Source organism: Pezoporus occidentalis, unplaced genomic scaffold, assembly GCF_034315485.1.
Source record: "Pezoporus occidentalis ecotype Australia unplaced genomic scaffold, CSIRO_AGI_Poc_V1 ctg245, whole genome shotgun sequence".
Taxonomy (NCBI): Eukaryota; Metazoa; Chordata; class Aves; order Psittaciformes; family Psittacidae; genus Pezoporus; species Pezoporus occidentalis.
The window spans coordinates 167,506-195,287 of record NW_026914340.1 but is presented as its reverse complement, the minus strand read 5'-3'; the positions used below and the strand labels follow the sequence as shown (position 1 = coordinate 195,287).

General features: G+C 54.1%; 1 protein-coding gene across 1 annotated transcript in view; it reads right to left on the bottom strand.

Annotated features, from left to right (window-relative positions):
* The window catches only part of RD3 (RD3 regulator of GUCY2D), a 56,287-nt gene extending 28,979 nt beyond the window's left edge, over nucleotides 1-27,308 (bottom strand). The window contains exon 1 of the mRNA XM_062622714.1: nucleotides 27,055-27,308. The gene's annotated coding sequence lies outside the window, so the exon portion shown is untranslated. The remainder of the gene's footprint in view (nucleotides 1-27,054) is intronic.
* Between the last annotated feature and the right edge of the window lie 474 nt (nucleotides 27,309-27,782).

Here is a 27,782-nt window from a genome sequence, read left to right as displayed (position 1 = left end):
GCATAGACACAAAACCTCCGAAGTACATCACACACGTCCTCCCAGGCTGAAGCTATCAACTGCAAAGTCAGAGGACGATTTGATCCTGCGTTATCTGCATGAACTTGAAGGGACAAATGGGAGCCAATACAGACTTTGTGAACGATTTCCTCCCCATAGACGAGCCAGGCAGGTTGCAGTCACTGTACCAGGGCATTTTGCTCCTCTCCTATGATTAGCGTCCCAGGAAGAAAGTTCAGAACATGCAGGCTCTGGTTTTGCAAGGCACTGAGCTCCCTGTGTCCCTTCCCTACCAGGAAAACCCAGAATGTGGGGGATTTCCACCAGTTTCATAGGTAGGGTCATCTGTTGAAATAAAGGGACTGGAGCTGCTGAAAAGCTGAGGACTGGGTGGTCAGGCAGCTCTGCAAGCAAGAGCCGAGGCAGTTCTTCCCGTATGCAAAAGCTGTCCACCCCTTTATATCAAGAGAAGACAGCCATTCATTCCCTCGTGGAAGTTTGCAAGAAACCCCTGAAGGTCTCCATTCAACTGTGCCCTCAATGCATTCTCTGACCCACTGTAGTCCCTTGGGCTCTCCACAGAGGAAAAGGTTGTTTGAAGTGCAGCAGTGGGCAGCGTTCCTGGTCCAGTCTCTGAGCAGGTCACTCTCTGCAGCCCCCATTTCCAGTGCTCGTGGTCTGGAGAGAATGGCTACACATGGAGATGGGTACGGAGCCTGAGCTGTGCTCCTGGGCTGGGGCCCGGCCCCTCGGAGGGGATGGAACCCTTCTTAGCAGTGGGCACACGAACCCACAACAGCTCTGCCAGCTTGGAGGTGGATGCTGCAGCTCTGCTTACCGAGGGCTGATGGTCTGCAAGTGGTGCTGGAGCTAAATTCACACCAGGTACCTCCCCAACTCATTGCCTGCCTGGAAAGCAATGGTTTAAAAGCAAAAGCCTCCCTTCTTTCCAGAGTGAAATGGGACTGTGGAATGGTAGGCTCCTCACGGCTTGCCTACCAGGAGGAAGAGACAGCTTCATTTGAGAACAGCTGCTGCAAGGACAGTGATTCTGCTCCCAATTCTCCCAGATAAGATACTCCACAATATTCAATGCTGCCTTTCCTTTGTTTCATACAGACAAGCCTCAAGTGCCAGCAAAGACGAACTAGCAACTGCAATGACCAGGCTACTCCCTTGAAGAGGAGAGGCTGGGTGCTGCTCTCCCTGAGGAGCTGTTTTAGCAGCAGGTAGCAGAACCAGAGAGATTCCCCTGGAAAATTACTGACAAAAAGTAAAGTGCGAACCAAACACCCCATCCGTTTCCAGCTGCTTATTGCTGAAGCGAAATCACTGTCAGCAAGGAGGGCAGAAACACAGAGCATGCTGTCCGTGCCTGACAGCCCGCATCGCCTTCGTTTTGCCAGCACGGCTTCGTGCAGGCAGCGACCAGCTTGCTTTGACAGCGAGGGCTTCTAACGGGGAAGCGCACACACAGCCAGGATGCCGAGGAGAAATGTCACTTCTGGAGTGAGATTTTAGCGGCAGCCAAGCTGCAGCGTTCAAAGCAGAGTCCGACTGCTGTCTCAGCTTCCCCTCCTGTCGTACCAGAAAGCAAACTGTCCTGGTGGTGCTGGTGTCTAAGGGAGCTGCTGGAATAGGGGTTGCTGGATCTGAGGAGTGGTTTCAGCAGCAGCAGCTTGACTCCTTGGGTTGTGGTGCCCAGCAGCAGCTCTCCTCCTTGCCAAGTGGTATGTCTTCACACAGCCCCTGAGTGCGCAGCTTGTGGCACTGGCCTTCCTCTGCTGCCCAAGGCTGTAAGAGCATCGCCTTCCCCAGGGTCTCAGCAGGGCCCTGGATCACTGGGGCAGCGGAGCCAGAGAAATGAGCCTTGGCACTGCCTACTTTGCCTTGGTGTTCTGACGTGCTTGTGAAAATGTTGCTGTGACAACGTAAGAGTCTTGATATAGGGATATACCAGCCCCAGCCTCTTCAGCGCCTGTATGGGGACACTGTTCCTCAGCTGCTCTGTCTTCCTCTGTCTTGGTCTTTCATAACTCCCAGTAACCTGGAAACAGACCAGGGCAACCTTGGGATCTGCGCTGAGTTACAATGGTTCTGGCTGGTTCTGGCTCCTCCTACATCCTAATATGAGACATGGTGGAGAGAAGCTGTGGGGCTAGACCCTGGTGCCCACAATGATCATCCACCTCACAGGACCGAGGAAGCTTCTTGTCCTGCACAGCTGGAAAGCTGCTCCATTTCACAAAGGGCTTCCTAACATCTTGTTGCTGATCTAGTGATTATGGAGGAGCAGACAGGCGAAAATAAACAGTGCAGCAGCACTTAGCACTCTATCATGAAAGAGAGCGTGTGTGTGTGTGTGTGTGTGTGAGACTGAGCCCCATTTTAGAAGCTCAAAGAGCAGACCTTAGCAAGCTTAATGCTTCAGGGCTTTTTCCTGTCGATGAGGTACATTTCATATGGCTGCAGCTCAGTGACTGTTGATGTGAATGACTTGATGATATTTGCACTAATAGTTAAGGTGTACAACTACAGTTGTGCTGACTTCACCATGTTCACACCAGCATGGGCTCTAGCCCATGCACACATCAGAGCAGTCTCTGGCTTGGGGTGCCTTTGCCCTCTATTTACTCTCATTTCAGCCCTGCTCTGAGCAAGTTCTCTGCGCCTGTCACACACTGAAGATTTAGATTGGAGATGAGCTCCAAGCAGGAGGTCAGATTTTAACCCAGCTCAGCCCCAGAGAATTGAGGTCTCTTCTTTTTGCTGTAAATATTTATCCAGCACATTCCTGATGCTTTGGGAGATAATGATAGAAGATTAGAATGATTATCATCGCTGCAAGGAGTGGCTTGCTGTGATTCATGAAGCACAGCTCGGCCGGAAAGAACCTAGTCCTGTACCAGCAGCTGAAATGCAAGGAAGCTGAAAGGGGCAAACACTGATGTGTTCTCAGTGACAGGGCTACAGGAGGATTAGTTCTGTGATGTCTGAGTCTAGTGTTCCAGAAACTGCCTGGCCTCTGCACAATACTTCATTAACTCTACTGAAAGGCTTTGAAAAGGGCCACAAGAGAGTGGCCAAAGAAATCACACTGACTCATGGGGCCCAGTGCTTGGCACTGAACTGGTGTTCAGTTTATGCTAGCAAGAGAAAGCTGGAAGATGGAGGTGGGCACCCATGGGCACTATGACACTTTATGAAGTAGCAGGGCCAGCACTCAGAATGGCTGAGGCAGCAGCACAAGGGAAAGAAGAAAGACTGAGTTGCAGTAAGCTGAAGTGTTCGCTGAGCTTGTACTATAGTGCTGTTTTCCTCCCTTTCCCCCGCAGCCCATCATGCCATAGTGGTGCAGGACAAAGACAGATAAATGCAGTTCTGAGTTATTAGACCAACTGCAATGAAATGGTAACACCAGTGAGGAATGCTGTTTTCAGCAGAAACACATCGGTCACCTCTCACAGGCGCTTCAGCATCCTGATTCAGATGGCTCTGTGACAGGATTTACCTGCACATTTATCCTTTAAGGTGTTTCCTGGCTATTAGAGCTACTATTTCGCTCAGTGGGTGGTTTATTTATTCTTTATGGAAGCTGTAACTGTTCAAGAACTGGTCTTCTTTCCAGTGACCTAACAGGTGCCATATGGAGAGCTTCTCGCCTGCCATCTGCTCCAGCCTGCCTGCGGAGGCAGCAGTCATTCAGTTCCCACTGACACTTAGTCCTTGAGGTGTGTGCTGATTGCCCATACCAGTTCAGTAAGTCTTACTTGTGATGTGCACAACTATCCGATAAGCAGAGGATTAAGGCCATCTGTCTCATTAATGACCCTTATTCCTAAATGGGGAGGATGCCCTGCCAGTGCAGGCAGCTCCTCCGAGGTTAGCACAATGCAAACAGTTTATGGCAGCCAAGGATCCAGCCAACATTCTGAGCCTGCGCTTCACACATGCAGTGCTGTGGTCTTCTGCTTGGCAGAGGGCACCCTTTACACTGCCAAGCGTGGTGTGACTGCTGGGATAATGTTTCGGCAGTGTGCAGTGAATGATGTGTGATGTGAGGGATGGCAGCCTGGGCACAGCATGTTGTTTACCTGGGAAGCATGGGGTCCTGGAATCTGTAATGAGCGGGATGAACACGAGCGTGTGCACTCTTAGCGCGTGTTGGGGTGATTTAATGACAGACCTGTCTAAGAAAGGGGGAAGATGCATAAGCATTCCGTGCACAATGTACACACGCTAAGCTGTCCTCTCAATTGGGCACTACGGGAGTCAGGAGTTGTGCTGCAGGAGCTGAATGACAGCAAGGCACAGAGGCGGGGATCAGTATTTCAGGTCAGCAGAACAAGAAAGGAATTGAAAGGACAAAGATAAAGTGCAATCTATCACTGCAGATTGCTCTGCAGGACTCTGGAGCACCTTGGTTTAGAAGTGTCTGAAAACAATAGAAAGAGCAGAAACTCCTGCTGTCCTCTGTGACCAGGTCTCACCCCCCCTGGCCCTGCCACACACTAACCTGCAGACCAGGGGGTTTTAAACACCTTTTAGCAGCCACTTTGAAGGGGACAAAATTTAAGGGTCATAGAATCTGGTTTTAATATGTATGCAATAAGGAAACTTAAAAAGAGGAAGCTCCTGGCGCTGAAGTGAAAGATGCTCAGCTATAAGATGGCTCAATACCTTTAAACAAAAACTGTGCCAGGTTTACTAGCAGGTTTCACATTAGGAACCTATTCAGGCATTCCCCCAGGTGAGTGCATGGGTCATTTCAGAGCAATGGTTGTGAAAAGCCAAGCCACTTTTCACTCTGCACGCTGGCTGCACGGAGGTTACACCAGGCGCTGGTGCTGAGAGGAGACCTCATCTCTGGTACAGACAGCTGAATCTCCACTGGAGCCAGCACTGCTGCCCTGCTCCCTATTAAGAGCTTGGCTTGGTCTAAAGAAATCAGCTGGGTAGAAAGCAGCTCCACTGCACTGCTACATTTGCTGCCCAGCAGCAGCTCAGTGTGAGGGGACCACTGACACACCAGGAGTTAACTGCATCCCTCCTACAAGGATCCCCATAGGACCACGCTGTCAGGTGAGCCCTGGTCCCATCAGCACATGAGTTACTGCAGAGCTGTCATGTATCTCCCTGGCCTTTGGGAGGGAGCTGTCACCTGGAAGTTATAAAATCACAGAATCAGCCAGGCTGGAAAAGCCCTTTAAGCTCACCCAGTCCAACTGCTCCCCAGCCCTGCCAAGGCCACCACTGACCCATGGCACTGAGGCCTCATCTTCATCGTGCATGAACACTTGCAGGGACGGTGACTGCAGCCCTGCCTCCACATTGCTTAACGTGATCGACAGTTTCTGCCTATAAAAAAACCCAATAAGAGAAAAGCCCACCAAATATTACAGGTCAAAAGTGAGCCACTGCACAGAGCTGGAGGAAGGGTTTGGCCCTGGACAGCACTTGCTCTCAGCAGCACCGAAGGCGCACAGCAGCGCTTAAATGAACAGGAATAGACACTGCATCACTAGAAGAAGGTCAGGTTTCCTGCAAGGTCAGGCACCCCTGCACCACTTTTAGCCATGGAGTATTTCTATTGCTCATTGTGAATGTGGCAGGTTTAAGGACCCAGATTTCCCTTCCTCCCGCAGCCTGCCCCCCTTACTGGTAAAAACCCTGATTCACAGCTACCTTTGAGCCTGTATCCAGCTATTTAAGTCCTAGAAGCAACTCAGATTTCATCACTACCTGCTGACTACAGAACACATCTGTGACTACTGGCATGTCTGCTCTGGAAGGAGGTGGTATGGTGGCAAATACTGATCAGCTTTGCCTTAGGTCTGTCCTTAGGAACAGTCTCTGCTATCAAGGCTTGATTATGCCTGCTTCCATTTGGCATGAAAATTTGCATACAAGGACTGCTCGGAGACTGCACCGTGGTTATAACTGGTTTCAGTTGGTATATCACATCTTTTAGCCCTAGTGATGTGATGTATAGACCTTTCAACCTGGGGAGGGCAAGCAATGCCAAGCTTGGTCTAGAAACTACTGGTGAAATCCTAAACTTCACATTAAGCAGAGTGACTGCCTGAAAAATCGGAATGGTGGCTTGAGGACTGAGGACACAAAACTGAAAGCCCAAGATTTCTGTTGTGTGAACGCTTCAGATGGCTTTGGGCAGGGCCCGTGCATCGGCTGCGTGCCGATTACACCAAGTCCTCTAGCTACAACTAGGAACAAATTCACTTCTAGGCTCTCCTCAGGCTGTTCCATCCCAACAGCTCCAAGACAAAACTGGCAAGCTCAGGACAAGCAAACCACCGAAGGAGCAGAATCTCAGAGGGAGTTTAGCTGGCTTGCCTGGCTGATCCATCAAAGACACTCACTATCCAACAGATGGGAGCAGTGTGGGCCTCTTCGTGATGCAGCAGAAATAACCCGACCAAATGTGAATGTGTATTACTACCCAAATAGCACTGCCTCCCATCCCTCAGATGAGACACAGTTGTAACCTAAGATGTTCTGCACAAACTGAGAGGACTCTGTGCCTGAGGCAGAAATCCCTGCTCTGTGTCACAGAATCCCAGCCTGGTTTGGGTTGGAAGGGACCTTGAGATCACCCAGCTCCAACCCCTGCCACGGGCAGGGACACCTTCCACTAGAGCAGCTTGCTCCAAGCCCCTGTGTCCAGCCTGGCCTTGAACACTGCCAGGGATGGGGCAGCCACAGCTTCTCTGGGCACCCTGTGCCAGGGTAGAGCTTCTGCCTTAGATCTGACCTGAACTTGCTCTGTTTCAGCCTGAACCCATCACCCCTTGTCCTAGCGCTGCAGGCCCTGATGAAGAGTCTCCAGAGGGACCCTCGCTAGCATCAAAGTGGTGCTGACCACGTGTCCTGCATCTCTCACTTTAACCAGAGAACTCTGGCTCCTTGCAGCAGTGCTGAGCCCGTCAGCCCATTTGCCTTTCTCATTGTGGCTCCCTAAGGCAGATGCCTGGGCTCTTGCCAGGGCTGCTCTTTGTGCCACCTGAGACAAGTCCAGCTTCATCCCAGCACAAGAGACTTGTGTGAAGGACAGGGGATTGCTCTTGCCCACAGCTGGACTCCTCCGCTGGCTCGCTCCTGAGGACCGTGGCAGGTTCCCACTGCCCTCATAGAGCTCCCAGCCAAGCCCGTTTCCCACCCCTCATTTCCCGTACAGCCACTGAGCAGGGAAGGGCTGCACACCCCATGGAGCACAGCTTGGGCACACAGGCTGCGCTCCTGCCTGGATTTACAAGAGGGAGAAGCAGAGCTGCCCTTTGGGCAAGCAGTGAGCAGGACAGCCCGGACCGGGGGAGGTGGGTCAGTAGCTGCCGCTGCCGCTGCTGCTGCTGCTGCTGCTGCTGCAATTCCACATGCCTGCCACAAGGCATCTTAATGGAAGCTAAAAGCTTTGCAGGACAACTTGGCTCTCAAGTGAGTGACAGGAAGATGACAGGCTAATTTAATGCTTCATTTTTAGCAGCATTATGCTGAAGTGTAGGATAATGGTGGACTGATTTAACCAGGTTCTTACTTCTGAGAAGAAAAGCAGAACAAAGAGAACTACCTTTTTTTTCCCCCTTTCTTTTTGCAATTTGCCATTATAATCTAGCAGCAACATTCATATCTGCGGCTCGATTGCTATATATAAACTTTTAATTGTCAATGAATGTGATCACAAGAATAGCTTTGCTTAAAAGCAATATGCAGCACCATAAGTGCGCATTTAGTTAGGTTTGTGTAGTAACAAATAATACAGTCACCCTCCGACTGGCTGAACACAGCAGCGTGCAGCCCTTTGAGATGTGTACAAAGCAAGCCAAGGAGAGAGCAGCTCCAAGGACAATGCCCAGGGATGGATTCCCAGATTAGGCAGGCTGCCCTAGGGAGGGGGCATGGACCATGTTCATCAGCCAGGACGAGTGCATGAAGGTGGGACCTTTCCAGATGCCAAGACCATGCTCTGCACAGAGGGTAGCTGAGCATCGCGGTGTCAGTGGGCTCCAGCTTGCGGGACAGAGGTGCACTCCTGCTTTCTTTGGAATCCTCCCCAGGAGTCTCAGGGGCCAGCATCACTCCCCAGCACTAAACCCACTCGTGATCAAACACACAAACGGAACTGCTAGTAGGGGTCGTGCCTACATTGCTCTGAGGACTAAGGTTAGGCTAATAACCAGCTGTGTATCTCTTACGGTGTGATTTACACCGGGAACAGGAATCTCCCAGGTAAAGCAGGGACACTTCGTCCTTAGCTCAGGTTCTAGCAAAGATGTAGTGCTTGGCAGAAAATCCCCTCTTTCTTCTCCAGGTGCCTCTTGGCACGGATGGGGTGGAAGCGGATGCAGAAGGCAAGCGTGCACAGCCCTTTCACCCCTCCTTCCCTGGGAAAGCCTGAGAGAGCTCGCTTGGTTCAAAGGTATTCCTCTCCCGTTATCCCTTCATTAGACCCCATCAGGGTCTCTCAGCAGAAACACGTGCACTCACAGCACAGGCTTCACTGCTCTAATTCCCCTTTGCAGGGCTTGCCACTTAGCTCCCGCGGCTCTCTCTGCTTTGGCAGAAGGGACCAGCGTGTCGCATCCATCTCGGCGCATCCTCCGCCCTGCACCCCGCTGTGTGCCCAGCGGTGCTCCTGGGACCTGCAGCCGCCTCTGGTGGCTTCCCATGCCTGCAGCCAGCATCCGTCAGCGCTCACAGCCACCAGGGTCCCAGCACGGGGGCTCAGATCAGCAGAACAGGCTGCGCTGCCCTGGATCCCGGGAGAAGCTGTCCCCCTGCCTTTCTCCACCCACCCAAAATACACTGACAGCTTTCCTAATAATACCTTAAAACCCTGAAAATCAATAATGTTTATGTGCTTCACCAGTTCCGCTTTCCTTTCCTCTCTCCATGGGTCTGGTCTCCCTCCTTAGAGAGGATGCTGTTTTCAGGATGTTGTTCAATAGCACTTACTCTTTTACAGTGGCAAGATGCTTGTCAGTGGGGCAGTAAGTGATGATTATTGTCTTGCCTACCAAAGGGCTGTATGTTTGCATTCCTTTTCCTTCCTGATCCCCTATCCCTGCGTGCTGACCCAAACCAGACCTTTGTTAGCAACGTGACCACACCGATATTGTGTACACTAAGCTGGGCATCATCTGCTCAATCACATGAGGTGGGGAGCGTCAGACTCTGAGGTGAGCAATGGCAGGTATAAGCCTCTTACACTCAGATTCCCTCGGAGTTCAGGAGAATCCAGAGTCTGGTGTATGGCACAGTCAGGACACCAGTGCTTTAGGGTGCCATGTCCCCCAGGCAGCCCTCTCTAGCTGCTGTCCTTCCTTTCTCCACCTTTTCTGTTTGGTCTGAGATACATCCTTGCTGGCCAATGCTTTGTTGTGCACCATTTCTGCTCCACAACAGCACTGCCCTTCTAAGTGCCACGGGAGCATAAGCAGTAACAGCATACCCGTGGAAAAGAAGAAACCACTGAGGTGCATCTGCTGCTCAAACAACCTCCAAGCAGCAACTTCCTTCTTTTCCCAAGTTCTCCCTCACGCCAAGCAGAAGCAGAGCATCTCCTGCTGCTCCTGTGAGCACATACATCCCCTTAGCTGCTACACCACCTCAGTAGCTCTGGGGTTGGGTACAGCCTCACAAGGCAAAACTGATTCAGAAAATCCACACAGGCAAAGAGAAAAAGTGCTCATACAATAGCCACCCGTTCTTTAAACTGCGTTTTTTGATTGCCAAGCCTGCATTTGGTCTCCAAAGGCAGGGCTCTTGAGGTAAAGGGCAATGAGCTCCCTCCCAGCAGCAGACTGAAATGCCTCTCCCGTGCACAGCATGGGCAGTAGAAAACACACCCAGCATTCCTCCATCCTCTGAGCTCCTGTAATCCAGCCCGCTAGCGTCCCGCAGTGATTTCCTCCATGCCCACTGTCCAGAGCGTGCCCTCGCTGCTCTGGGCCTGCTTAACCCGGCTCTACCTTCATTTGCACTAGAAGCAGCGTTACATAAATTACTTACTCGCTAACGGTGCCTCTCATAAGCAAGCAAAGGGGTTGACATCACCCACGAGCAAGACACCAGCTGCTGGGGAGGGACGGAGGCAGGGAAGGGGTGAGCACGTGTCTGAGGGCACAGGGACTGTTTGAGCCGTGGCTCCATGGCTAGCCTCGTCCTTCCAGGAGTGAAGGCAGCATCCAGGGATGGCTCGGGCTGGAAGGGACCTCAGAGGAGCTCAGCCCAACCTCCTGCTCACAGCAATGAGGCCACACCAGGTTGCCCGGGGCTTTATACAGCTGAGTCTGGAAAGCTTCTGAGGACACAGGCTCACAGCCTGGGCAACCTGCTCCAGCACTGAACTGCCCTCCCAGGGCAAAAGCACTTCCTTGTATCCAGCCTGACCTCTTTTTGCAACTTTGCCAATTCTAAAGCTGGTTTAAAATACCCCTATAGACAAAAATACGATGTAGATGCATTCAAATCAACCTACACCTCTGCCCACATCTTTGTTCAGAGCAGCCCAAGCCTTCTCCAGCCTTTAATAAACCTGTTATACAATATTTGTTGTACACAGCATCATTTAATTTCTCTGTGGGAGTGCAGGAATTTGTTCATCTCCTAAATACCTCAAGCAAGCAAGACCATATGCACTAACACAGCCAAAATGACTGCACAGCTTATGTTTCCTCCAGACGCTGTGTTACTCCCTTCATGCTACAGGGCCTTACCATTCAGGAACTACTCGCTGCTCCCCTCCAGGCAGGATGAGCCTTATTCCAGACAACCTCTTCCTGCCCAGCTCAGCCTTCCCCATGGGGTTAGATGCTCCTTCATGGGCCCGAGCTGGCTGGTGCAGAGGCATGCCCCTCACCAGAGGCCAAACACAGCCTCCTGAGTGCCGAGTGTCTGATGCACCAATAAGCTGTGCTGTGGGAAGGCAGAGCCTCACCTCCTGAAGCCATTGCTGCTCCACAGGACTCCAGCACCCACCTTCACACCTCCCAGAAGGGCAGTAAGCAGGTTCTGGTGTGAGCTGCTGCAATGGACACGAGAGGAAACTGCATCCACCTGCCCCATTGAGAACTCATCCAGCACACTGACAGCTGGTGGGGAGGAGGGAGAGAGGAAAGCACTCGCGTGTGTGGGAACAAGTGGTGCTTGCTCCTTCCCACCTGTGGGAAGGGAGCTTGGCATGGCATGGTTTGGCAGCATCATGCAGGGCAGTGCCAGCCTGCACTTCTGGGCCCAGATGTCCCTCAAAGCAATTGAGATGAGAGCGGTCCTGCCAAGTCTCAGCAGCATCATTTACAGTTGTACACACAGACCAGCTCCGCGTTGACGTGTGGTGGAAGCAAACATTTCCACCTGCGCTGACCCAGTGATTTCAACTCCAAAAGCAGGAATGAATCCAAATCCACTCATCCCCACCCCTGCACATAAAATGTGGTTTCACCATAGCCGGCTTTAACACAGAAGTGATTGCAGGATACTTTCTCTTCTGGTTTTCAGCCTCTTGGGTGTGCTCCAGTTATGTTGTGAAGCCTCTTTGTAGAAAGATGAGTGCCAGAACTGTTTGGTTTTTAAACCTAAAGCAAAACTGTCACAGCGTCCCATAATTGCTTGGTGGCACTCAGGAAGAACAACAAACTGTGAGACCTTGCACAGCAGCCTGATTGCTGCAGCCCATACCGCTCGCACTGAGACTTACCTGTACCTCGGGGAAGCCCTTTAAGCTGAGGAGCCTCCCTAAAAGGTAAAAGACAGTGAAGGAGCAGGGAATTGCCAGGGAATTGAGAGGTCTCCCTTCTCCCTGTGGTTCGATTCCCAAACACAGCTCCCCAGATCTACAGCCTGCAAAACACTGTTCTTGAAAGTAAAACACAGGGGGAAGTGTGCTCAGCCTGAGGGCTGCAGAGCTCAGCCTCTGCCTGCCCAGAAGAGAGGATCCAACTAGCACTGACTGCCCCAAGCTCCTAGGAGTGCAAAAGCCCCGCCTGTACCCAGAAACTGGTGTGAAGTAGTTCCCAGCAGGCGACCCCAGGAATGCTGGATGTGTGTCCACACAGAGCACGGCGGGGCCTGAGCAGTGGGGAGGCAGCAGCAGCTGTAGGTGCTTTTGTGGGAGCTGCAGACCAGCCAGATGGAAACTGGTCTGAAACCTGGGCTGAGACAGAAGTGGAAATCAGTAACGCAATGAACAAATCAAAGAGCGCTGATCTGCATTTGGCCCAGCTTCACCTCAAACGTGGATTCATAGAATCCCAGAATGGTTTGGGTTGGAAAGGAGCTTAAAGCTCACCCAGCTCCAACCCCTGCCACAGGCAGGGACACCTTCCACTAGAGCAGCTTGCTCCAAGCCCCTGTGTCCAACCTGCCCTTGAACACTGCCAGGGATGGGGCAGCCACAGCTTCTCTGGGCACCCTGTGCCAGCGCCTCAGCACCCTCACAGGGAAGAGCTTCTGCCTTAGATCTAACCTGAACTTGCCCTGTTTCAGTCTGAACCCATCACCCCTTGTGCTATGGCTGCAGTCCCTGATGAAGAGTCCCTCTCCAGCATCCCTGTAGCCCCCTTCAGATACTGGAAGCTGCTCTGAGGTCTCCACGCAGCTTCTCTTCTCCAGGCTGAACAGCCCCAACGTTCTCACTGCTCACTCCCGGCTGCTCTCCTCGGGCTGTGCAACGAGCGGAGCCGCCGGGGCTTCTCACGGCCAGCACCGATGGCGGCTCCTCCAGCCGGCCCCCGGCGGGGACAGAGGCAGCTCCCGCCCATCACTTCCCGCTCCATCCGTCACCCGCCTGCTCCAACCCCCGGGGTGCCCCTTCCAAGCGCATCCCCGTCCCGCGGGGTGAGCAGGGCTGCGGGGCTCAGCCGGCTCCCCCGGCGCTGCCACCCGCACCTCCCGCCCCGCACCGCTCCGCTGCGCCGCCGGGCCCGCAGTGACACCGCGCGGCGGGCACCGGCACCGCCGCACCCGTTCGTCCCCCTGCCCTGGGGCTCTGCCGCGGTGGCGGGCTCGGTGTGCCCGGGTCCCCCATCAGCCCTGGGAAAGGAGCCTTCTCCCTCCTCCCCTGCTGGGCATGCATACAGCGGCGTGGGCAGCAGGTCAGGGAGGTGATGCTGCCCCTCTGCCCTGCTCTGGTGAAACCCCACTTGCAGCACTGTGTGCAGTGCTGGTGCCCTCAACACGAGAAGGACACGGAGCTGTTGGAGCAAGTCCAGAGGAGGCCATGAGGATGAGCAGGGGCTGCAGCACCTCCCGTATGGAGACAGGCTGAGAACATTGGGGCTGTTCAGCCTGGAGAAGAGAAGCTGCGTGGAGACCTCAGAGCAGCTTCCAGTGTCTGAAGGGGGCTACAAGGGTGCTGGAGAGGGACTCTTCATCAGGGACTGCAGCCATAGGACAAGGGGTGATGGGTTCAGACTGAAACGGGGCCAAGTTCAGGTTAGATCTAAGGCAGAAGCTCTTCCCTGTGAGGGTGCTGAGGCGCTGGCACGGGGTGGCCAGAGAAGCTGTGGCTGCCCCATCCCTGGCAGTGTTCAAGGGCAGGTTGGAGCCAGGGGCTTGGAGCAAGCTGCTCGAGTGTGAGGTGTCCCTGCCCATGGCAGGGGGTTGGAGCTGGATGATCATAAGGTCCTTTCCAACCCAAACTATTCTGGGATTCTATGATTACATACATATATATATATATTCTTACACGTACACACAGAGACCCAAGTATACAGCTGCAACCCTCCTCCCTCCTCCTCTACCCATCATGTCTCACCCCTGGCCTGTTGCCATCAGCCCACATGCTGACTTGGCACGGCAAAGGTACCACCAAGCCCCCCCATGGCTCAGCAGCGGGAGCCTCTGGGAAGCAGCCTTATCTGTAATCAAACTCCTGCACTTTTTCCCAACCTCAATCCCTGACACCATCCCCATCTGGCTCGCCCTCCTGGGATGTTTAAAATGAGATTCTAATTTCTTCAGGCCAGGGGTGATCTTTTATCATGTCTCGTACAACCCTCGCCATGCTGGGGCCCAGGCAGCATGGGACCTGCAGGCATAATTACAGTCCCGATGATAAATACCAGTCATACTGTTTGTCTCCCCGTTCGGCCTGCGCTGTAATCACACTTGCTGATTGGGTTTACAAGGCAGGTGTGCACTCGGAGCCTGATGCAAGGCTGCCCTACATTCTGCTCTGGGTCACGTCGAGCTCTCTGGATTCAACGCTGAAGAGCAGTGGTGCTCCTCCAGCCCATGTGCGGCAGGGCTGTGGCTCATCACCTTTCCCAGAAGGCCCAGGTCGCTTGCACAGCACGGCACGTCAGCACAGTGTGTGGGTACAATGCTCTCGCAGAGCGTGCACCCATCTGTTTCTCTGCTGGGAAGGAGGAGGGAGCTGATTCAGACTTCTCATTTAATGCTGTGCATGCGGCCGCTGGTCAAGGGAGGTGATTCTCCCCCTCTACTGACCCTGGTGAGGCCACATCTGGAGCACTGTGCCCAGCGCTGGCCTCCTCGGCACAAGACAGACAAGGAGCTGCTGGAGAGGGTCCAGCGGAGGCCACAAGGATGCTCAGGGGTCTGGAGCATCTCTCTTATGAGCAGAGATTTCAGGAGCTGGGCCTGGTTAGTGCAGAGAAGAGCAGCCTGAGAGGGGATCTCATCAATGCAGGTCAGCATCTCAAAGGTGGTGCAAGGAGGACGGTGCCAGACTCTTTTCAGTGGTGCCCATCGACAGGACGAGGAGCAATGGCTAAAAACTGAACCACAACAAGAGTCACCTCAACACGAGGAAGAGCTTCTTTACGTGAGGGTAAGAGGCAGAGCACTGGCAGAGGCTGCCCGGGGGGGGCCCTTCCAGCACTAATGATGGATTCTGTGATGTGCTGGAGGGCTCCAGCCCTGCGGTGCCTGGCACACGCTGGGTACAGCTCTCCCAGCTTTCCCTTTAATAAGCATGTGGTAAGGGCTGGTGCCGGGTGGTGCTGTGCTGCCAGCACCACAGACTGCCATGAGGAGACATGGGAGGACAAGAAGGCTCCTTGCTGCCTCTCAGATTTGCATATGTCAAGTCAAGCAGGTCACTCCAGCTGTGCTGATCAGCACAGAAGAGATCCATCAGCGCATCCCAAACTGCAGCTGCGGCTCCTCTCTGTGGCCAGCCCATCCCATGGGAGCAACGCGCCAGGACTCCAGCATCCCTGATGTGCACACCCGTGCCTGCAGGTGCTGTTGGCACGTGATGCTGCTCTGGAGCTGCACCACAGGCACAGACTCCTGCAGAGATCGGGTCCCAGGTTCTCCCCTAAGTGACCCGGCTAAAGTGCAAGTCTTTAGCTGTGGAGGTAGGACCAGAAGTGTCACTGCTCATGTGCTATGGGCAGAGCACGCAGGGAAGGCCGAGGGATGCACTGAGCCTGTGAAGGACAGTCCTCCTTCCAGATGCTACTGCAAGCAGAGCAGAAATCCCTGTTGGAGCGCTGACAGGGCTGCACATCCTGCACTCAAGACCCCGTGGGATGCATCACCCCAACCCTGGATGCGAGTGAGTCATTGTCACCTGTGCAGAGAACTCAGGAACATGTCCCTTCCTTGTGCTCACTCTGCCCTTTGAGCACCTCAAGTCCCTGTGAGGTCCTCAGATGCTCATTCTCCAGCCCCCTCAAAAACATGGTTTGGAGAAACCCAAAGCACCTCCACACCTGGCACTGGGCATTGCTCCTCTGGATGCTGAAGAGCTCTGTGGACGAGTCTGTTCTCTGAGCATCACAGATCAGAGAGAGCCGGGCCTCCCGTCTGCTGAGCAAACAAGAGTTGCATAAAGTGAAACTGCCTCGGGCTCACTGGGGTAAACTCACACCCAAACTGTGCTGGAGTTGAGGGCTTGCCGAAGAAGAGAGCAGGAATCACCTTCTGGTGGGGCCAGCGCACTGCTCCTGCTGCCTCGGCTCTCCTCTGGCAGGGAGGCATCGCTGCTCACCTCACACCGTGCTCCCTCCATCGGGTTTGATTCACAAAGGCATTTCACAACACTTGCTCGCCTAAACAAAACAAAAGCCCTGGATCCTAAGGATCATAAAGGATCAGGCTAGATCCCTTGGAAGCAAACGGCTGGTAAGTCACCATATTTTAAACAAGACGGTTTCCTGCCAAAATCCCTTGCTGAGGGAAAAGTCCACATAAGTTCATGTAAGGGGGTTGGCTTTTGGGTCACTTAAACAGACAGGCTCCCATTCCGATTCTGTCAAATTAACCGCATGTCAGGCATGCAGGAAGCTTTAGCTGGCTCTTCAGGCCTCAGACGAACAGGAGGCCACCAAGGCTGAGGAGGGCATTCTGCCTCCTACACCTTCCCTTCTGGTCCTCTTTGCTTGGATTCCCAACTGATGTGTCCAGCGTGCACCCCAGGAACACGAGCAAAAAGCCATCGCACGTGGAGCCGTGGTCAGTTCCCAATAACCTCTGCTGAGGCTGGCCCAGGAGGGAACATTGCCTGGACTCCCACAGCTCCACGCTGGGGTGACTGTCATACTGAAAATGCACTTTCTCTCCCTGTTTTCTCAGTAGCTATGGATAGGTGGGAATGAGCTGGCTCCTCACTGAAGGCTAGCACGGATGGCTACTGCTGAATTCATGGTTTGCCTCTGTTTGCAATCATGTCTGCCCATGACAGCGGGTTGGAACTGGATGATCTTCAGGTCCTTTTCAACCCAAACAGTTCAGTGATTCCATGATTCCATGTTCAGCTCCACACCTCACAGCCTTACCTCTCCCTTTGCCCGTCCATGAAGCTCCAAGACACGGAGGAGTGGTGCCTCGGGACATGGGTTAGTGATGGCCTTGGCAGTGCTGGGTTAGCGGTTGGACTGGATGGTCTCAAAGGTCTTCTCCAACCCCAATGATTCTGCAGTACTGCAGATGCATGGGGCAGGCTGGCCTTGGGTCCAGCCCTTCTGGCAGCTTCATCCCAAAAGACCTCCGCTGTGGGGACATGTTCCGTTTCCTCTCCATGTGTCCTCCTCAAACCATTCCAGCAGAATAACCTCTACCAAATGTACCTTCACCAAAGCCTGTCCTGTGAAGCCCAACAGCAATGTGCTGTTACACTGCAGTGGAAGTGCTCTTGAGGAACGGGTCTAAAACGGGGGTACAACTGAATTAATTATGGAAAAAGTTATCCAGGCAGACACACCACAGAATCATAGGATCAACTAGATTGGAAAAGACCTGTGAGATCATCAAGTCTCCTTCACTAGGATGGAGGTGCTTCAGTCTCACTGGAAAATGCTTGAAGGCAAAGCAAGAGCTGTCGCTCCTGAGCAGAGGAAAATGTGCAGGCTTGCATTTCACCATCCTCCCATGATGGACAGGGCAGCCTGGGTCCGCAGGAGAAGGTCATGGTTGAGGTGGACCTCTGAGAAGTGTGGAATCTGGCCTGAAGCTCAGCACTGCTCCCATCAGCCTTAGGTAGAGGGGTTTCACCCAGTCAAAGATGCAGCATGGGACTGTGCTGCAGCCCCTGTGCCCACACTCGGGCACAGTCCCTCGTGTCCTCCAGGGAAGCACAGCCCCCAGCTTACCGGGTCTGGAACATGAGGCAAGAGGAAACGCTTTTGGCCGCCCCAAAGCAAGGTGCTTTGCTCCTCCTTTTAACTGGAAATTGAAGCGAAGTTGAGCCCGTTGTGCAAAACGTTTCCGTGTGGATGAATCAGCTGCTTCCAGAAGGAAAAGCTGTGCCGCCTGGAAAGCCATAGCCCGTTACACGTAACGAGCCCTCCCCCAGAGACCTTGCAATGAAGGCCTGGGACAAGCTGAAGCAGGCAAAGCAAATAAACCCAGGTTTGGGGGAACCGATTATGCAAGCAGAGCAGAAATCTGAGTTTACCGCTGACCTGACCATGCCAGAGGGGAAGAGTTTGGTGGGAAATGTCAAAATGAGACTTAAAAGGAGAAGAGCTGGTTAATGTGAATCAAGCAGCCTCTCTAGGCTGAGAGATGATGAAGCAGCCCTCCGCCTGTTCCTGCCTTCCCCTTGCGTGCATATGTCATAAATAATTAACTGGCTCTTTGTCTTAAGCCCTTGGTGAATTCTGGGGTGTAATAACAGGAGTAGTCGATGGTATCTCGACTGTTCCCTCTTCAGACAACAGCGGGCTCTCCGTGTAATCCTGCAGCGGCACGGAGCAGGTTCTCCTTATCCTCCCGATCAGGTTTCCATCCTGGAGGAGTGTGTCCTCCTCCTGTGCACATAATTATCCTCTGGAGACACGCTCATGGAAACAATAGGCACATACACTGCTCGGCTGGCAGACCTGCTAAGGCTGGGCTGTAATTATACAGGTAAAGGCCTTCAGCAGCACTCACCGGCCCTGGACAATAACAGCAAGCAGGTAACACCTTGCAGGGCAGCTTCCCCTTAGGTGTTTTTATTCTGCCTGTGGTCATGAGTCATACAGGAGGACCCAGCAGGTAACATGTCACACAGGGGTGTTGGGCCCGGAGACCAACAGAGCAGACAGAAACATCCTTTCTTTGCCTGCAATCTGGGCCACCCTCAAGAGACAAGGCAGGTTCTCGCCCCTGTGGCAGTCACCCTGGCGTCCAGGCAGGCTGGGAGCTGGTAGCACCCCTACCAGCGTCACGTCACAGACGAGATGGCCACATCTTTCTGTATCACAAGGCAGTATTTTGGGAGAGAAAAGTGATTTCCTGTGATTTTGGTGAAGAAAGCTACAGCTCAGGACATTGTGGGCAGAGCCAGAAGCCTTCCTGGTCCACACGAGGGACATCACCATCTTCCTGCTAACTTCCCATTGCCATCCCCATCCTCTGCCCTGAGAGATACTACCCCTGGGAAATTCCTTGGGATTCTCTCTGTATTCCCCATCCCTGACCAGGAGTTAGAGAGCTGGCAAGGCAACCGCAACACAAGACCATCACGGAGTGATGAGTTGGATCTACCACCGCTGCAGGCAAGCACAGTCGCTGCTGAGAACAGGCAACAGAATGGGACAACATTTGGAAGCGTTGGTTATTTGGAAATAACACAGTTCCCACATGCTTCCCATGTAAACTAGCTCTGTTCCAAAGGAGACCGTGCGGGCCTCCAGCGAAGGCCTGGAATACAAGGGTGCCTTAGTCCTTCTTTCCATTTGCTTGGGTACATACCCCGCAATCACTCAAGGAAGGCAGGGTAAGACAGGCGAGTTTCTACACTGAGATCTCGGGGGCTGATCCAAAGGGTGAAGCCCAAAGGAGGCCTGAAGAGCTGCACGAGCGCTCGCAGCGAAGCACCGCAGAACAGGAACCACCTGTCTGTGCCTCCCTCCTTCTCACCCACACCCCTCGTCCTGCCCCACTGCTGGCTCCACAGCACTTGTGTCTCCATGCTCCCTCTGGGAAAGGAGGGCTCCCACCCTTCTGCTCTGCCTTGGGCCAGCGCCTCCTGCCCACCTCTCCCTGCTCTGACTTCCCCACCCTGCTCCATGCCCAGGTTCACATGAGCCTTTTTGCCTTACACGCTTGCCTTTCCCCCACCGCCGTTTCCTGCTTCCCCACCAAGGCGTTTCCCTTTCACGTCCCCACCACTGCCTTCACAGCTGGGTAGGCAGCCCTGGGTGCTCTCCACCTCCATGCTCCCATGGAGCACGCTGCCATGGTCCCATGGGCCTCAGGAGGCCTGTGAATGGATTCCCATCTGGCAACACAAAGGGGCGAGGGGCACCGAAAGTCTCCTGCAGGCAGCAAGGAAGGAGCTGTGGAACCCCAGTGGTGCATTTTCCCCCTCCTCCCCTCGAGCATTACGAACCTTTTGTGAAGGCAGAGAAGGAAGAGCTACGTGAATGAAATACAATGAGCAGAGACATGACCTCAGCCCGGCCGCTCGGAGCACAAGGCAGTGGCTGGACCCAACTGTTGCTGCACCTAGGGCACAGCCCGACGGGAGGCATTTTGCAGGGCAGTTGGAGGAAAGGCAGAGTCCATGCTGCATGTTATTAGTGATTTTTGGCGAAACAGAAACACTAGATCCCCTATTTTCCAGCTTTCTTGTGGGACCTGTAAGGGTTTGACTGGGAAGGGTTCACGTAGCCACCGGAGCTGCGTGTGAAATGTCCCTGTTGCACCCAGTAAGCTCCTCTTTCTTGCTTTCCTTCCAGAACAGACAAAACCACAGTGGGATCAAAAGCTGCTCTTTCCTATGGCAGAGGCAAACTCCTCGCTTTGATCGGTCCCAGCTCAACTCAAGGTCTCCCTCTGTGTCCTCCCAGGGAGACACAGAAACGACGCGAGGAGCCGTGCAAAGCCCTTATCTCTCTGCCAACAGCAAGGACTTCTTGCAGGTGGAAGCAGGCATGGGAAGGGTGAGCTCAGCTCTGGGTGTGCTCACAGCAAGCACCCAAGCTTTGCCCCAAGCAGGAGCCCCAGAGACCAATGGTCGGGACAAACCCTCCCGTGCGGGGTGGCAACAAGCACAGGGAGGGGATTCCTGCAGGCTAGGGAGTGCATCCACCTCGGAACGGCTCCTGTCTGCAGAGGTATGATGAAACATGTCACCACTGCAGACAGACGTGTGCACAGCGATGTCTAATTCAGATCACTGCTAATTACCCTGGCGAGTGTTTGAGCTGCCTTAGAAAGCCAACACCCGCTGAAGAGGCATGATGCGTCCTGGGGTGATGCTCTGCCACTAATTGCAGCTCGAGTGCTTCAGCTTGTGCTGACCTTTCTCCCTGAGAAGGGGGTTACAACTTCTTTTGACCCTGAGCACCCACGAGGAGTGTGGGTGCTCTGTCATCAACTTCGTAATGAAAACCCTAAAAGCAAGCAGATTTGACACAGTTCCGTACCAAGCTATGCACAGGACTGCTTTTGGGGTGTGGGCTTTCACCCAGTTGTGCTATTGCCTGGTAGTGAGTTCATTCAGAAGCTGAAGGGAAAGCATGATGTGAGCCATGGCCTAGGCAAGGAAGAGGGAGGATGCTAGCTCTGCCCCTCTGACCATGCAGAGGGGCTCCAAACAAGACAAAGAGTAAGACAAGAAGCAATGATGGATGTGCAAGGGAAGAGGGAAATACAGCTAAATACCTTCCCCAACAGGCCACCGTGCCACCTCCAACCCATCGTGGCCTCTAGCTGGCAGCAGGGACCTGAGGGATGTGAGGGCCACTCTGAGGCAGAGCTGGCTGGGTGTCCCCAGGGCACTGTTCCTCCTGCCCAGCTGCCTCTGTATTCCAGCCACTGTGAATGGAGAACGGCCAGGAACGCCAGCTCTCCTGGACCCTCCTGCAGGGACCCAGCCCCCCTGCAGCACAGGCAGCCTCCAAAAGGGCCGGTGCCCTGGGGCATCGCTACTGAAGCGTATTTGCAAGTAGGTTTTAAAGGTTGGAGCAGCCCGGGCAAAGAGCTCAGGAAAGGGCTGTGCAATGACCCCACTGCTGTTCTAATCGGCATCTTCTTAGCATCGCAGCGCCGCTCCTCAGCGCGTGGATTGGCGACGGCAGAAGGTCCAAGGCAAGGCACTGCCTTGCACAAGAGCGAGGTGGCTGGAAGCACACACACTGTTATCACTGCAGCCACCTGGCCCCAGCACACGCCTGTGCTGCACCAGACACCGACCCCAGCGCGATAAGGGACGAAGTGCCGGAGGCTGCAGTGCGCTTCTCCCCGCTTGACCATCAGCCTCTTTGACAGCTCCCGGTTTCTCCTTTACTTCACCCTGTCCTGGTGTGAGGCTCCCCCTTACCAGCCTCCCGTGAGCAGGCACCTGCGGCAGCGCCAGCTGCTTTTCCTGCTCCAGCGCCGTATTCCTCACACACCGGTGGCACTGCTGCTGGCGCTGCTGCTCTTCCGCCCCAAACCTGCCTGCTCCTGTGCTCCTGCTGCTGTCAGTCCCCGGCCAGCTGCAGGGTGGGGTGTGCAAAGAGCAGGAGTCAGCTGTGGAAATAACCCCTGGTTTTGGCTAAGAGACGATTGGCAGCGGTTCAGACTGATGAAAGCGCTTGGCATCTCAGCTGCGTTCCTACCCCACACGAAGGCTGTGCTCTCTCGCATTGCTCATGCGTTTGTTTCCATGCTTTTCTTCCCCAAAAGTAACACGGAATTCGTTTTCCCCCTCAGGTTTTCTTTCTGTTTTCGTTGTTGGTTCTGGTTTGGGTGTAGAGCATCTCAGCGTTACCTGTGGGAAAAGGGATTGCATTTTGGGCCTTGGAAAGTGGAGCGGCGCAAGAAGGCGTGGATGAAAGGATACCCTCATTCAAACACCACGTAACACAGGGAAGCCAGTCGGAATATTTTTATGACCATTGTGGTAAAGACTTTGGAAATAAAACAAAGGTCTTTGCTCCCGGTGCTGGGACTTGGATCTGTGTCCATGTGGCAGGAAATGCTAAGTCCCAGCACTGGGGGCAAAGACCTTTGTTTCTTTGCTCATATAGAAAAGGAAAGTGCACATGCGAAGAGCATGGAGGGAGGGCCAGGTCCGGCTGCCCAGCCAGATGCCCTCTGGGAAAATGGCAGGACGATGCTCTAACAGAAACAGCTGAATGGATGCCTGCAGGTGGACTTCAGAGCCATGACAAGGTCAGGAAAGCCACGGGCTGGACTTGGAGAAAGGAGGAGTCCTTGCCTGCAGCTGAAGAAATGCTTCTTGGCCATTAACAGAGCTGTCCCTCAAAGCTGCCCCATGATCTAGCTGTTTTCCTAGAGAAAAAGATGCTGAAAAGGTGTGCTGAAAGCTGGAAAATGGAGGTTGGGAACAGGATGGTTCCTTCGTGACAGATGATGGTGACACCCTCCTCCGCACTGAAACCAGGAAGTTTCTCTTCTCAAGTGCACCAAGGTCTCGAGGAGGAAATGATTGCAAAAACATCTACTGAGCCTATTGCTGATAATGACATCTGTTTTTCCACTGAGGTAATCTCCCTCTCTTCTGTAGTTCAGCTGGGGTGATGGCTTTTAACACTCCCATGATCAGCATAAAAAGGAGTGTCCAAAGTCCTGTGGATACTTGGAGAGGCAAGCGTGGGGCATCGGCTCTGCCTCCAGCCCAGGAGCATCGACGGTGCCCCGCAGGTGCTATCAGCATCCAGGAATATAAAACCAGCAGGTTTCCTACTCATGAATCTGCTGACTTGTGAAGTACTTTTCTGTTTGAAATAGAAATGTTTGTGTGGATTGGAGCTGAGCAGAACGAGGCTGCCGATGGAGGCTGCCCTTGCAGGGTGAAGAGGGAAACACCATCCCAACATTGCTGCTGTTTAAAATCACAGAATCAACCAGGTTGGAAAAGCCCTTTAATCTCACCCAGTCCAACCATTCCCCAGCCCTGCCAAGGCCACCGCTGACCCATGGCACTGAGGCCTCGTCTCCACCGTGTGTGAACGCTTGCAGGGACGGTGACTGCAGCCCTGCCCTGGGCAGCCTGTTCCAATGCCTGAGCACCCTCTGGGGCAGGAATTGTTCCTCAGCTCCATCTAAACCTGCCCTGGGGCAGCTTGAGGCCGTTTCCTCTTGTCCCATCCCTTGTTCCCTGGGAGCAGAGCCCAGCCCCTCCTGGCTCCATCCTCCTCTCAGGCAGTTGTAGGGAGCCATCAGGTCCCCCCTGAGCCTTCTCTTCTCCACACTGAACCCCCCAGGTCCCTCAGCCCTTCCTCATCACCCTTGTGCTCCAGGCCCTGCACCAGCTCCAGCGCCCTTCTCTGGCCCCGCTCCAGCCCCTCAATGTCTCTCTTGCAGTGAGGGGCCCAGAGCTGAGCACAGGGGGAACCCAGCAGGATTGTCCCTGGAGCGGGTCCGAAGGCAGGGGACGATGGGCCCAGGCACCCCAAGGAGTGAGGGATCCCCAGTGCGGGAGCGCAGGAGTTCACCCTGTGCTGCTGCTTGGGCTCCCTGTGCTCTCGCGGCCAGGTCAGTGCAGGGCCAGGTCAGTGCAGGTATTCAGGTGCCTGCAGATGCAAATCAGGCACAAGAGGATGTTTCCCAAAGCATCTGCGTCTCAGACACCCACATGCTCTTAAAGCTCTGCCCTTCCGCCTCTGCATGCAGCACTTTCTTCATTTCTAAGCTGGATGTGGTAATTGCACAGGTAATGGCAGCAGGAGGAGAGGAGAGACCTGGTGTGCTGCCGTTAGCACCGGTGCCCTCCTCATCCCGTGTGCCAGGCCATGCCGGGCAGCCCATCAGCACCTGCGGCTGCGTCTGGCTTCGGGAGAGGGGAAAACCGCCAGCCCTGAGCCTGGCTCTGGTTAAGATGGTTTTCTGGGATGGAGCTTCCTGACCGCTTCCTCAATCACGGAATCACAGAACGGTTTGGGCTGGAAGGGACCTGCAAAGCTCATCCAGTTCCAACCCCCTTCAATGAGCAGGGACATCTTCAGCTGCATCGGGTTGCCCAGAACCACATCCCGCCTGGCCTGCAATGTCTCCAGGCATGGGGCATCCAGCACCTTCCTGGGCAGCCTGTGCCAGTGTTTCACCATCCTCATTGAGACGATTTTTTTCCTCACATCCAGCCTGAATCTGCCTCTTTAAGTTCAAACCCCTCACCCCTCATCCTGTCACAGCAGGCCCTGCTCAGAAGCCTCTCCCCACCTTTCTTACAAGCCCCTTTAAGAACGGGAAGGTGCAAAAAGGTCTCCCCTTAAGGAGCCTTCTCTTCTCCAGGCTGAACAAGCCCAGCTCTCGGAGTGTGCCTCCATAGGAGAGCTCCAGGCTGCCCGTGGTGCCGGCCCATCCGTGTTTCACACAGGCAGCTGCAGGCTCGTGACAGGGATTTGCCAGGAACACCGTGGGGTCACTCACGCACATGGCAGGGAAACAAAGCCTTAAAGAGGAGAGAGGGAGCCTGCCTCCGAGCGCCGCAGCACCGCGCAGCCTGGGGCAGTCAGCCCGACAAGCAGCCGGCACTCGCAGAATGCCTCCTGGATTGTACTTCCCCGTAGAGCTGAGCCGTGGCTGCACCTCTTCTTGGCAGCCCCAGCGCTCGCTGTAAGAAAGCTAAGAAGAACGGAGGTGTGTTCTTGCCCATCGCCTGAAAGCAGCCCCACGTTAAACTGACCTGCCACACAGTGCTTTATAGCCTACTCAAACACGAGCTCCTCCTCTTTCCATAGGAAAGCAGGGAACACAGGGGCAAAGGGGTTTTAACTTCAGGAGCAGGGGAAACAAAGAGAGTTCCACAAAACAGCTTGCAGGCTGAGCTCAGCAATTAAAGCATTAGGACACAAGGAGGAAACGGTCCGCCCAGAGAAACACTTGAGCTGATCACCCAGCTACTTCAGGCAGGCAATCCATCAAGTTTGGCCACTGTGGCACTCCTGGAAACCTGTGCGGATACAAGCAGCAAGCAGCACAGCCAGTTAGTCCTGCAGGAAGGTGCACAGGCTGGGGCACAGCTACGTAGCTGACCTAGAGGCACACGGGCCAAGGAGGGAGCTGTGAACACCAGGGTCATGGGGCATCACCTACAGCGGGGCCACGGTACAAGAGCTCCAGTGCTCCGGTGCTTCTCTGAATCTCGGACCCGACATCGAGGGCACCATGAAAGCAGCAGCACAGCAAGCGAAAGGATGCAGCTCCCCTTGGCTGCGGGAGCTGCAGCTGATTCCCAGGGATGTGCTGAGTGCTGGCGCGCTGAAGCAGCAGGAATGCTGCAGCTCTCCCATTAGGTGCGCTGCCGGGCTCGCAGGGACCCAGCAGAAACACTGCTCAGGTCTGTTTGCTCACTCATTCCAGCTCTTCCTTCTCATCCACGTCCGGCAGCGCATGGCGACGGCGCAGTGCTCCTGTGTTTCTCCCTTTCCAGCAAGTGTATCACGGGGCAGCGCTGCCGTGCTCACTCAGCCCATGGTGCTGCTGCCCAGGAGCCTGCTACCAGCGCACTCAGAAACGTGTCTGGTTGTCTGAACACACCAAGATACACAAAACCTGGGAAGATACTGGCAGTGGGGAGCTGAGCTTGTGGTGATTAACACGATGACACCACCATTAGGGAATACAGCAGAGAACCTGAGTCACTGGCTGCTGTGGCACCTTGCGACACCTCCGCTGGCTCAGCCACCTCGCCTGCGTGGAGGTTTCACTGCATCCCATGAGAGTTATGCTCCAAACTGAGCTGGAGAGATGGAAGAATGCCCAAAGCACTGTTTCTGGAACAGCACACTGGGCTGTGCAGTGGGCAGAGAATCACAGAATAGTCAGGGTTGGAAAGGACCTTAAGATCATCCAGTTCCAACCCCCCTGCCGTGGGCAGGGACACCTCACACTAAACCATGCCACCCAAGGCTCTGTCCAACCTGGCCTTGAGCACTGCCAGGGATGGAGCATTCACAGCTTCCCTGGGCAACACATTCCAGTGCCTCACCACCCTCACAGTAAAGCACTTCTTCCTTATACCCAATCTATAATCTTATATCATCTTGTCTTTTACAATAATCCTATATCCAACCCGTGCATGTCACAGACTGCAGCATGCCCATGAGTATCAGGGTACCCACATACAGGAAAAGAAAGCCACAAGTGCCCTGGTCATTAGAGGATCTCAGGGCTTACCCCCTGAGCAGGGTGTTTCTTCTATTTGCACAGGGTCAGAGGGATCCCATGTTCCTAAATCTCTGTGGGTTTTGTCACCTAGGGACTATCACGCTCAGTCCCACGGGTCTGCAGACCCCTCTGCAGCAAACCCCACTCTACTTTAGCAGGGGTTGTCAGCCATAGGAGCAGAGCTGGGCCACGGAGGCCAGCAGTGAAATCCCTGCTCACTTCCATGACAAGCTGCAAGACAAGCCCTGATCCTACAAAACAAATTTTCCCCCCCCCCCCCCCCCCGGAGGCCAGTGCAGATTTTACCAGAGCCGGGTCCTGCTGCAGTGATGGACACAAAGCACCCCTCTGGCCTCCCCTCGCATCCAGAGAGAAAGGGTGAGCAAAGGCTTTGGTAACTGTGCAGCCTGGTCCTATGCTGCTCCCTTCTCTGACAACTGCAAGCACGGCGGCGGCGGGCTAAGACAGAGCCAAAGCCCTGCGATAGGTCTGGATCAGCAAATGCTGCCTAAGACTTACCTTGAGCAAGGGCTCAGCCTTCCTCGGCACGCATCCCTCTGCAGCGTTAGCGCCTGGTTTGTGCACGGGTGCAGCTGCGGGGAGCCCTTTGCCGGTACACAGGCTTTGCAGGGGATGTTATTGGCTTGTTGAAAGGAGATGGCTGTTTACACGGAAAGCTTTGGTACAAAACCAGGACAGCGTGACCTGGAACTGGGAGGACTTCATTTTGCTGATGGCAAACGTCAAGGTCCATCATTCATTGCCCACGTGCCCATGCAAGCCCATGCAAGAGGACTATTGCACTGCTAAAATGGGAGCAGCATCCCCCCAGAGAGGAAGTGGGAGAGAGGAGGACCCTGCACAGGGATCCTTGTCGCTGGGGGATGAGCAAGTGGGCTCCCTTATGTTGGCCAATGACATGAGGCATCCACTTGCTCTGAGCTGCCTATGTTTTACCATGCCAAGGTGTCCAATGCCTTTGCCCTCTGTCTTCCACAGTCGCCTTAATCCTGCAAAGCAACAGCTCTTGTTGTAGCAGAAACTGGGGAACAAAGTCAAACATTTCCTGAGCTATCCCATAGAGTTTTTGTGCTGCAGGGTTCAAGCGGTAGCGCTGAAATGGGAGAAACAGCAGCAGTCGCTCCAGGATCCCTCTGCCACCTCAGAAAAACACCATAGGAAACACAGAGAATTATCTGTCCTGTAATGACTGATTTGCACCAAATCGTCCAACTACACTTCAGAAG